The sequence below is a fragment of the Heterocephalus glaber genome, unplaced genomic scaffold (genome assembly GCF_053883595.1).
Source record: "Heterocephalus glaber isolate CG9 unplaced genomic scaffold, H.glaber_assembly_v1.0 deba00001613, whole genome shotgun sequence".
In the NCBI taxonomy this organism is placed as follows: Eukaryota; Metazoa; Chordata; class Mammalia; order Rodentia; family Bathyergidae; genus Heterocephalus; species Heterocephalus glaber.
The window spans coordinates 15,665,200-15,675,653 of NW_028258384.1; the positions used below are offsets into that span (position 1 = coordinate 15,665,200).

The 10,454-nt window shown below is 35.0% G+C and overlaps 1 pseudogene; it reads left to right on the top strand.

The window, feature by feature from the left end:
- The first annotated feature begins 6,805 nt into the window (after positions 1–6,805).
- LOC101716166 (large ribosomal subunit protein mL52 pseudogene) lies at positions 6,806–7,499 on the top strand (annotated as a pseudogene).
- Positions 7,500–10,454: the final 2,955 nt, after the last annotated feature.

Consider the following 10,454-nt stretch of genomic DNA (forward strand, 5'->3'; position numbering starts at 1 on the left):
AAAGGAAAGAAGGGAATGGAATTAATATGAGAGTATGGAAAAATGGAAACAAAAATTTTTGTAAATAGAGAGGAATGGAGTGGTTGAAGAGAGGGCAGGGGAATAGGGAAAAATAAGAACCAAGAGTGATTACGTAAAGGTGCAAATTTCCAATGATGAATGCCATTATATTGTATACCTAAAATGTACCAATGATTAGAATGAATAATCGATAATGCAAAATAGGAAGAAAAGTTCCAAAGGGGTAGGGGTAGTGAGAGGGGCAGGGGAAAGGAAAGAAGGGAAAGAACAAATGATGAGAAATGGAAAAATGGAAATAAAGTCTTTGTAAATAGGGAAGGGTGGAGAGCGTGAAGGGAGGACTAGGAATGGGACAAAAAATAAGAACCAAATTGCATTATGTAAAGGTACAATTCCCAATGAGAAATGTAATTGTGTTGTATACCTACAATGTACCAATAAAAGAATTTAATAATAATAAAAAAAGAATATTATGTATTCAGCTAATAGACCTTTGAGAAAGGGGCCAAAACATGTTGGTGGAAAGATAGCCTTTTCAAAAATGGCCCTCGGAAAACTGCATATCTGTTTGCAGAAAAATGAAATTGGACACATAACTTCTCACAATGAATCAAAATACAATAAAAATGGATCAAAGATCTAAGCATTAAAGCAGAAACATTTAGCATACCAGAAGCTAAAATAGATAAAATATTTCAAATCTTATGTGTAGGAAAAGATTTTCTGAACAAAACCAGAAATGCATGAAAGTAATAGTGAAAATCAGTCATTAGAATTACATGAAATTAAAAACATTTTACACAGAAAGAGAATTAATAAATACAGTGAAAAAATTGCCTACAGAATGGGATGATTTTGCCAGCTATTCCTGAGACAGACACATATTATATTGAATATATAAAGACCTAAAAAATATTAGACCACCTAAGATAAAAGACCCAATCAAGAAATAGGCAATTGAATTATGGAACTGCAACACAGTAAACAAATGGAATCCATAAAACAGATCAAAAGAGATTTCCAGGAGATTAAAAACTCCATTGAAAGTTTACGCAGCAGAATGAGTCAATGCAATGACAGAATTTCAGATATAGAAGATATGATTGTAATTAGTGACCAGGAAAAGAAACATTTCTTAAAAATAGAAAGGGACCAGAAGAAATTAATCCAGCAGGTTCTAGATGATACAAAGAAGAATAGCATCACACTGATTGGAGTCAATGAAGAAACAAGAGAGAATGCAGACAACCTAAAAAAAACTGTTTACAGAGTAATGGCAGAAAACTTCCCAAACAGGGGAAAGGAACTTGACACAGAGATAAGTGAGAAACACAGGACTACAACTAGCCATGATCAAAAGAAATTCTATACATAGGCATACAATACTTAAGATTCCAAAAACCCAACAGAACAAAATTCTACAAGCAGTTAGAGAAAAGAAACAAATCTCATACAAAGGAAAGCCCATCAGAATCACAGCAGACTTCTCAACACAAACCCACAAGGCAAGAAGAGCATGGAGCAATGTATTTCAAGCTCTAAAAGAAAACAACCTCCAACCCAGATTGATGTACCCTGCAAAACTATCTTTCAAAATTGATGGAGAAATAAGATACTTTCATGACAAAGAGGACCTTAGGAACTTCATAAATACCAAACCAGCACTCCAAAAATTTTGAACAATATCTTAGGAAAAGACAATGAGGATCACAACCACAGGAATCCCAGCAGAATTAATCCATCAGGCACAAGAAATTAATCCAACAAAAAGAAAAAGTTACAAGGGTAAGTCAATACGTATCAGTTATAAACATCAATGTTAATGGTATCAATTCACCAATCGAAAGAAACAGACTGGCAGAATGGGTCAAGAAGCAAGATCCAATGATATGCAGCATACAAGAAACACAATTAATTCAAAAAGAAACTCATAGGCTGAAAGTTAAAGGGTGAAAAACAATGCTCCATGCTACTGGAACCCCCAAAACAACTATCTTCTTTGTAGGTAAAGTGGATTTCAAATCAATACTGATTAAAATAGACAAAAAAGGACACTACATTCTTGTAAAGGGAACAAACCAAGAGGAAGAGATGACAATCATTAATATCTATGGACCAAACACTAGTGTGCCCAACTATATAAAACAAATACTAACGGACATGAAAAATCAAATAAGCACTAATACAATAGTAGTGAGGGACCTCAATACCCCACTGTCACAAATAGATCAACTAGATAAAAAATAAACAATGAAATACTAGAACTCAATGAAACTGTTGGAAAAATGAAATTAACAGATGTTTAGAGAGTGTTCCACCCCATAAAATCAGAATACACATTCTTTTCAGCTGCACATGGGTCATTCTCTAAAATAGACCACATACTCGCTCATAGAACATGTTTAAGTAAGTGCAAAGGAATTGAAGTTATCTCGTGTATATTGTCAGACCATAGTGTGATGAAATTGGAGATCAACAGCAAAAGAAACCAAAAGAATTTCATAAACACATGGAAATTGAACAACACACTTCTGAATAACCAATGCATCACAGAGGAAATTAAAGAAGAAATCAGACAGTTCCCACAACTAAATGACAATGTTAGTATAACATATTGGGATCTATGGAACACAATGAAATCACTCTTATGAGGGAAATTCGTAACAGTGAATATTCACATTAGGAAAACAGAACGAGCCCATTTAAACAACCTGATGCTGAACCTCAAGTTTCCAAAGAAAGAAGAGCAGGACAAACCCAAAGTCCATAGAAGGGAGGAAATTATAAATATCAGGGTAGAAATCAATGCAATGGAGACTAAGAAAACAATACAAAAAATCAATGAAGCCAAGAGTTGGTTCTTCAAAAGAATAAACAACATTGACAAAGCCTTAGCCAACTTTATCAACAAAAGGAAAGGCCCAAATCCATGCAATTAGGAATGAAAAGGGTGGAATTTCAATGGACCCAGCAGAAATCCAGAGGATCATCAATACCTACTTCCAGAATCTATATGTCAATAAGATGGAAAACACAGATGAAATGGACAGATTCCTAGACACATGTGAATTACCAAAGTTGAACGAAGAAGACCTAAAAATTCTAAACAACCCAATATCAATCAATGAAATCGAAAATGTAATTTCTGAAACAAATCACATCCTCTGGTGTCTTGTTGGTGCTTGAGATGCTTTTTTAAGTTATATCAAAAAATGTTTAAGTGCTTTTCAGTTTTGTTTTGGTTGAGTTCTACTGCATTTGAATATTATTGTAGTTTTTTCAACTTGCATTATTCTTCTTGGAATGGTTTTAATTTTTTGTATGTGTGTGTGTTTGATAGTAAAGTTATTTATTAAAAAATGAAAATGTAATTAAAACCTTACCAACTAAGAAATGTCCGGGTCCTGATGGCTTCACAGCTGTATTCCAGAAGAAATTTATAGAGGAACTACTGTCACTCCTGTTTAAACTCTTCAATGAAATTGAAGGGGAAGCAATACTCCCAAATTCATTCCTGAAAGCAAGCATCACCTTGATCCCCAAAGCAGAAAAAGACTTAATTAAAAAAGAGAACTATAGTCCAATCTCACTAATGAACATAGATGCAAAAATCCTGAATAAGATACTGCCAAATAGAATGCAGAAGATTGTCAAGAAGATCATACACCCTGACCAAGTGGGATTCATTCCAGGTATGCCTTGGTGGTTCAACATATACAAATCAATAAATGTAATACACTACATTAATATAGCCAAGGACAAAAATCATATGATCATTTCAATAGATGCAGAAAAAGCATTTGACAAAATCCAAAATGCACTTATGATAAAAACTCTCTGGAAATTGGAATGCAGTCTCTATCTCAATCTGATAAAAGCCATCTATGTAAAACCAACAGCCAATATACTAAATTGTCAAAAACTGAAATCCTTCACATTAAATCAAAAACAAGACAAAGTTGTCTTCTACCAACACTTCAACATAGTTTTGGAAACATTAGCTGCAGCAATTAGACAAGAGAAAGGAATAAAGATAGGAAATGAAGAACTCAAATTGTCATTATTTGCAGATGACATGATACTGGATATAGAAGACCCCAAGAACTCCACCAAAAGTCTTCTAGACTTAATAACCAAATTTAGTCAAGTAGCTGGTTACAAGGTCAACACACAAAAATCTATAGCTTTTCTGTACATGAAAAACAGACTCACTGAAAGAGAAATGGGGCTATCAATTCTTTCACAATGCCATCCAAAAAATTGAAATACCCAGGAATCAACCTAACAAAAGAAATCAATATCTCTACTCTGAAAATCATAGCACTCTGAAAAAAGAGATTGAAGAGAATATCAGAAAATGGAAAGACATCACTTGCTCCTGGGTAGGAAGAATCAATATAGTGAAAATGGCCATACTTCCAAAACTGCTATATGGATTCAATACACTCCCAATTGACATCCCAGCAGCATACTTCACAGACCTGGAGAAAACAACCCAAAAATTCATTTGGAACAAGAAGAGAACCAGAATAGCAAAAGCAATACTAGGCAATAAAGTCAAGGTAGGGGTATCACCATCCCCAACTTGAAACTATACTACAAAGCCACCATAATAAAAGCAGTACTGGAGATGAAACAGACCTGAGGACCAATGGAAGAGATTAGAAGATGCAGAAACATCTCCAGACACACTCAGCCATCTCCTCTTCCACATAGGATCCAAACACCCTCACTGGAGAAAAGCTAGCCTCTTTAATAAATGGTGCTGGAAAAATTGGGTTTCAACTTGCCAAAGATTAAAACTACACCTGTATCTCTCACCATGCACTCACCTAAAATCAAAATGGATTAAAGATCTAAATATTAAAACAGAAACGCTGAACTGGGTGGAACAGAGGTTAGGTAGAACTCTTGAAGATATTGGCATAGAAAAAGATTTTATGAACAAAACCTCAGTTCCCCATGAACTAGCACCAACAATCAACAAGTGGGATCTCGTCTTATTAAAAAGCTTCTTCACAGCAAGAGAAGCCACCAACAGTGTGGACAGACAACCCACAATGTGGGAAAAAATTTTCACCTGCTATTCCTCAGACAAAGGTCTACTATCTCGAATCTATAAAGAAGTGAAAAAAGTCAGACTTCCCAAATTTAAAGACCCAATCTAAAAATGGGCATCTGAAATGAACAGACATTTCTCAGACAAAGAAGTAGAAATAACAAATAAACATATGAAAAAATGTTTAACATCTCTGGTCATTTGAGAGATGCAAATGAAAACAACACTGAGATTCCACTCTACCCAGAAAAAATTTCTGCTCTCATGAAGTCAACCAATAACAAATACTGGCATGGCTGTGGGGAAAAAGGAACCCTCCTCCACTCCTGGTGGGAGTGTAGACTGGTGCAACCACTGTGTATATCAGTATGGAGATACCTCAAAGAGCTAGGATTGGAAGTCCCATTTGACCCAGCTATTCCCCTGCTGAGTATCTTCCCAAAAGAATTAAAAGAATCATACCACAGTGATATATGTGGACCCATGTTCATAGCAGCACAATTCATGATATCTAAAAGTTGGTAGCAACCCAGTTGCCCATCAACTGGAGACTGGATAAAGAAAATGTGTGTGTGTGTTTTTTATATAAAATGGAGTATTACTCAGCCATAAATTTTGAGACACTAGAGACATTTCTAGCTAAATGGATGCACATTGAGGGGATACTCTTAAGTAAAATAAATAGGACACACGTGTAAATGCCAAATTGTTTTTCTAGTGTGAGAAGTTGAAAATGTAAATAAGGACTAAAAGGTATAATAGATAATGTGAAATAGGAAGAAAAGATGCAAAGAGGAAGGGGAAGTGGGATGGGGAGGGGAAAAGAAAGAAGGAAATGGAATTAATTTGAGAAAAAGAAAAAAATGGAAACAAAGTCTTTGTAAATAGGGAGGGGTGGAGGTGTTGAAGTGAGGAAAAATAAGAACCAAGAGAGTATGTAAAGGTGCGAATTTCCAGTGATGAATGTCATTATATTGTATACCTTAAATGTACCAATATAATTTAAAAAAAGAAATATGCAATTGATATAAACAGATACTTCTCAAAGGTGGACATGCAAATAGCCAACAATTACATAAAAAAATATTCAACATCCCTGACCACTAGAAAAATGCAAATTAAAAGAACCATAAGATTCCCTCTTACAGCAGAAAGAATGGTAATCATCAGGAAATGAAAAAATTATGAATGCTGGCAAGGTTGTGGTGAAATAGGACCACTTCTATGTTGTTGGTGGGATTGTAAACTGTTGCAACCATTATGGAAATCCTCAAAGGCCTAAAACTAGAAATTTCATACAGCCCAACTATCCCCCCTCTAGTTATCTTCTTCAAAGTGATAAAAACATCATTGTATAGTGATACATGTATAACAATATTTGTAGTACCACAATTCATAATAGTTAAATCCTGGAAGCAGCCTGTATATTTATCAACAGATGACTGGATAAAAATATATGGAATCTATACATGATGGAATACTACCTACTCACCTATAAAGATGGACAATTTTGAAAATATTTATGTAAAAATGGATGCATCTGGAAAATATGTTGAGTGAATTAAAGCAGACACACAAGCTTAAATGCCATATAGTATCTCATTTGAGTAAGGCAAAGTACAAATAAAAAGCATCATAAAGGATGGATAGAAGGTGACAAGGGGATAGATCTCTTGCAAATGGGAAGAGATCCAAGAGAATGTGAGAGGGGCAGAGGAGGGGAGGGGAAATACATAAAATATGCCATGGACAGTAACCTAATAACTTCAATGAATGAAAAATATGTCATAAACATATGGTTAATAATATCAACAAGAATGAAAATTAGGGGAGAGGATTTAAAGAAGAGGAAAGGGAGGTAGGAGAAAAAAGGAAGAGGATTAAAAAAAGAATCAGTTGCTATTAATTTGTACATGTACCTGCTGGACAAATGATTGTAATCTGGATGTACTGCAAATATGTACTAATAAAAAAGTAAGGTGTTAGAAATGACAAAAACCAAGTTGATATCTATAATATAGTAATACAGTTGATTAATATTACACTAGTAAATATGCATTATCTCACTTCCGGCTCCTCCGCCTCAGCATGGCTACCTTGGGAACTCTGCTCTCTATAGATGTCCGGAGGCTGCACTGAAGCGGGTAGGCTCCGGAGGGCAGCCAGTGGCGCCTCCAGCCGGGCCTGGCCGCCAGCCCTTCCGGCTACGGGCCTCTCACCGAGCTTCCAAACTGGTCTTTCGCGGAGACGAGTCGTTCTGCTGTCATAGGAAATGGATGCTGGGTTACAGGCCTGGCAGCTCAGGCAGCAGGAGAAGTTTCAGGAGGAAGAAAGGAAACAGAAAAATGCTCTTAAACCCAAAGGGACCTTGCTGCGGAGCCCACTCCCAAGTCAATAAAAAGCAACTGCTGTTCCCCTTCCCCAGCCTCTCTGGCTTTCTTTTCCATCACCTGGATGTGTCATCTCAGCCAAAAGAGAGCCTTTATGTTTTGTCTTTGGAGCCAAAGAGCTGGCACACCAGGATAAAGGGCTGTGAGATCATTGTCTTCCAGTGCCCTGATCCCTGGCTCCATCCCAGTTCAGCTGAATGTTGCTCTGGGGTTTTTAGCCCCCTCCTTCGCAGGCCACTGGACTGCCCAACTATAAGCAGTAGCCGGTCTGTGAACGTGAAAAATGGACAGCAGTTCTCCTGGCCTTAGCCAGCATTCATGTCTTTAATAGCTCCACCATGTGGTACTGGTATTTAATAAATGCTTGGAAAAGAAAGAAAAATAAAGCTTAGATAAATATGCATTATCTCTCAGAATAAATCCTACTATTAGAGAATGAAAGAAGATAACTCTAAGTAGGAGAAATTTCTTTGGGCCAAAACACTCTTTAAAAGGCGTTAGATTCAGCACTAACACCCATAGATAGGTCTGAAATAGATAAATCAGTGAATTAAACTGATAGAAATAAGTTAGTAGAAATAGATAGAAATCCATTTTAAATGAAAAAATGAACAATAGTTTTACGTATACGTTATAGTCCTGGTGAATTGTAGTGTGTGTCTGTTTGTCTGTGCATATGTGACTCTCAGTAAGAGAATAAAAGAAAACAAAATTATACCTTTTAAGGTACTATGGTGTGATGCATAGTCATATAATTCTGTAGAATCACAGATCAACCAAGGCAAAAAGGGAAGATTCTTTTTGTAAAAGAGTAGAGGAAAAACAAAACAGAAAAACCCTTTAAAGAGGTATTTTGTATTCCTTCATCAGAAAAAAAGGAAAATTGGGAGTCCAATTTGTGGTCAATGTGAGAAACAGGGACAATAAAATTTAACTACTAAAAGCAGTAGCATTTGCCCTCATGCCACAATCTCTAGCCTATTAAAATTTAGTTTGGGATATAAAATCCTATACAATTGACAAAGATTCATCTTAACTTGGAACTAGATTTGATGACTTAATTTGGCCCTTTGATTCTGGAAACAGAGTGCATCATAGGTAATCTTTGAAAATGGCCTAATATCTTCTCACACTTGATCATTGGAGTATAAAATTCATTGTCATTATATTGTTTAGACCTAAATTTTAAATGTAAAATTCATATGTAAAATGGGACTTTCTACATGGCTACTCCTATGGTAAATCTTAAATACATCTTGGAATATACACTATTAAAGAGTATGAATAATTCTATAAGGAATATTTAGAAACAGTTTTCAGAAAGGAAGCTTAGGTAAACACAGCATTGTGGAGGTTCATTTTAGATGAAGTTTCTAATTTTCTTTCCTTTATCAATAAACATTAGTGCATACATATGTGAGCATATGTGTGTGTGACCATTAGTTTTGAATTGACTGTCAACATATGTTGACATTTTTAAAAATCTGTTTGAAATTTTTTAGCTTCTTCAAATTAACTTTTATACAAAGGAAAGTAAAACTATGTGCAAATTATATAGCCAGAAAAAGGTTATAAAAGGTAAAATAAATATGCTGAAAACAGTGTGCTAATGTAATGGGAAAAATTAGTAGTAACCAATGACTGGAGTTTACAAGATTTTAAATCATAGAAAGCCAAAAAATTTTAATAAAATGAAATTAGCTATGTAATGAAGTACTGGGAATCTTATGGCTGGATTTGCAAAAGATATAATACTCTACATCAAAGACTAGAATAACTCCATTAAAATCTCTTGGAATCAATAACCAACTTCAGTGACATAGAAGGATAAAATATCAACACACAAAAATCACTAGCATTTGTATACACCAATAATGAAGTGGATGAGGAGGAAATTATGAAAACAATACTATTCATAGTAGCTTAAAAAATGAAATACCTAGGAATTAACCTAACTATGGAAGTAAAAGATATCTACAAAAAAACCTACAGTACTCTTAACAAAGGAAATTGAAGAGGACATAAGAAATTCGAAAGATGTTTCCTGCTCTTGGACAGGCAGAACCAATATTGACAAAATGGGCATAACCCCCAAAACTGTTAAACAGATTCAAGGCAATCCTGATTAAAATACCAACAGCACATTCTGTAGATCAAGATAAAACAAGCCTTAAATTCATATGAAATCAGAAGTGATCCATCCAGAAGAGTGAAAGGAAACTTGGGCAACAAGAGCAAAGGAGGAGTCCTTACAATACCTGCCTTGAAGCTGTACCACAAAGCAATAGGAATAAAATCAGCACGGTGCTGGAATAAAAACAGATACATGGATCTATGGAGCAGATACAGAAACATTCTTGCACACATTGAGCTATTTGACAAAGGGGACAAAGTGTGGAGGAAAGAAAACTGATATTGAGAAAACTGGATAACTGTAGAAGATTGAAACTGGACCCATATCTCTCACCATGTACTAAATTAAAGTCAAAATGGATCAAATATATAAACATTAAAACAGAAACATTAAACCTACTAGAAGATAGAATAGGTAAGACACTAGTAGCCATAGCTGTAGGAAAGGATTTTCTAAACAGAAAAAGTTGCACAAGAAATAACAGCAATAATAATAATGACATTAACAAATGTGATTATAACAGACTAAAAAGATTCTGTACAGCAAAAAATAAATTAGAGTGAAAAGACAATAGAAAAAATGGGAAAAATAATTTGCCAGCTATTCCTCAGACAGATAAATAATATCTAGAATACATAAATAAAAAATTAGATCACCTATGATAAAGGACTCAATCAATCAATGGGCAAGTGAAATGAACAAACACTACTCAAAGGAAGAAGTACAAATAGCCAACAAATTTTTGAAAAATATCTATATCTCTGACCATTAGAGAGAAGTAAATTAAAACAATGCTACCTTACTGCAGAAAGAATGACAACAATCAAGAAATCAAAAAATAGGGCAGGGG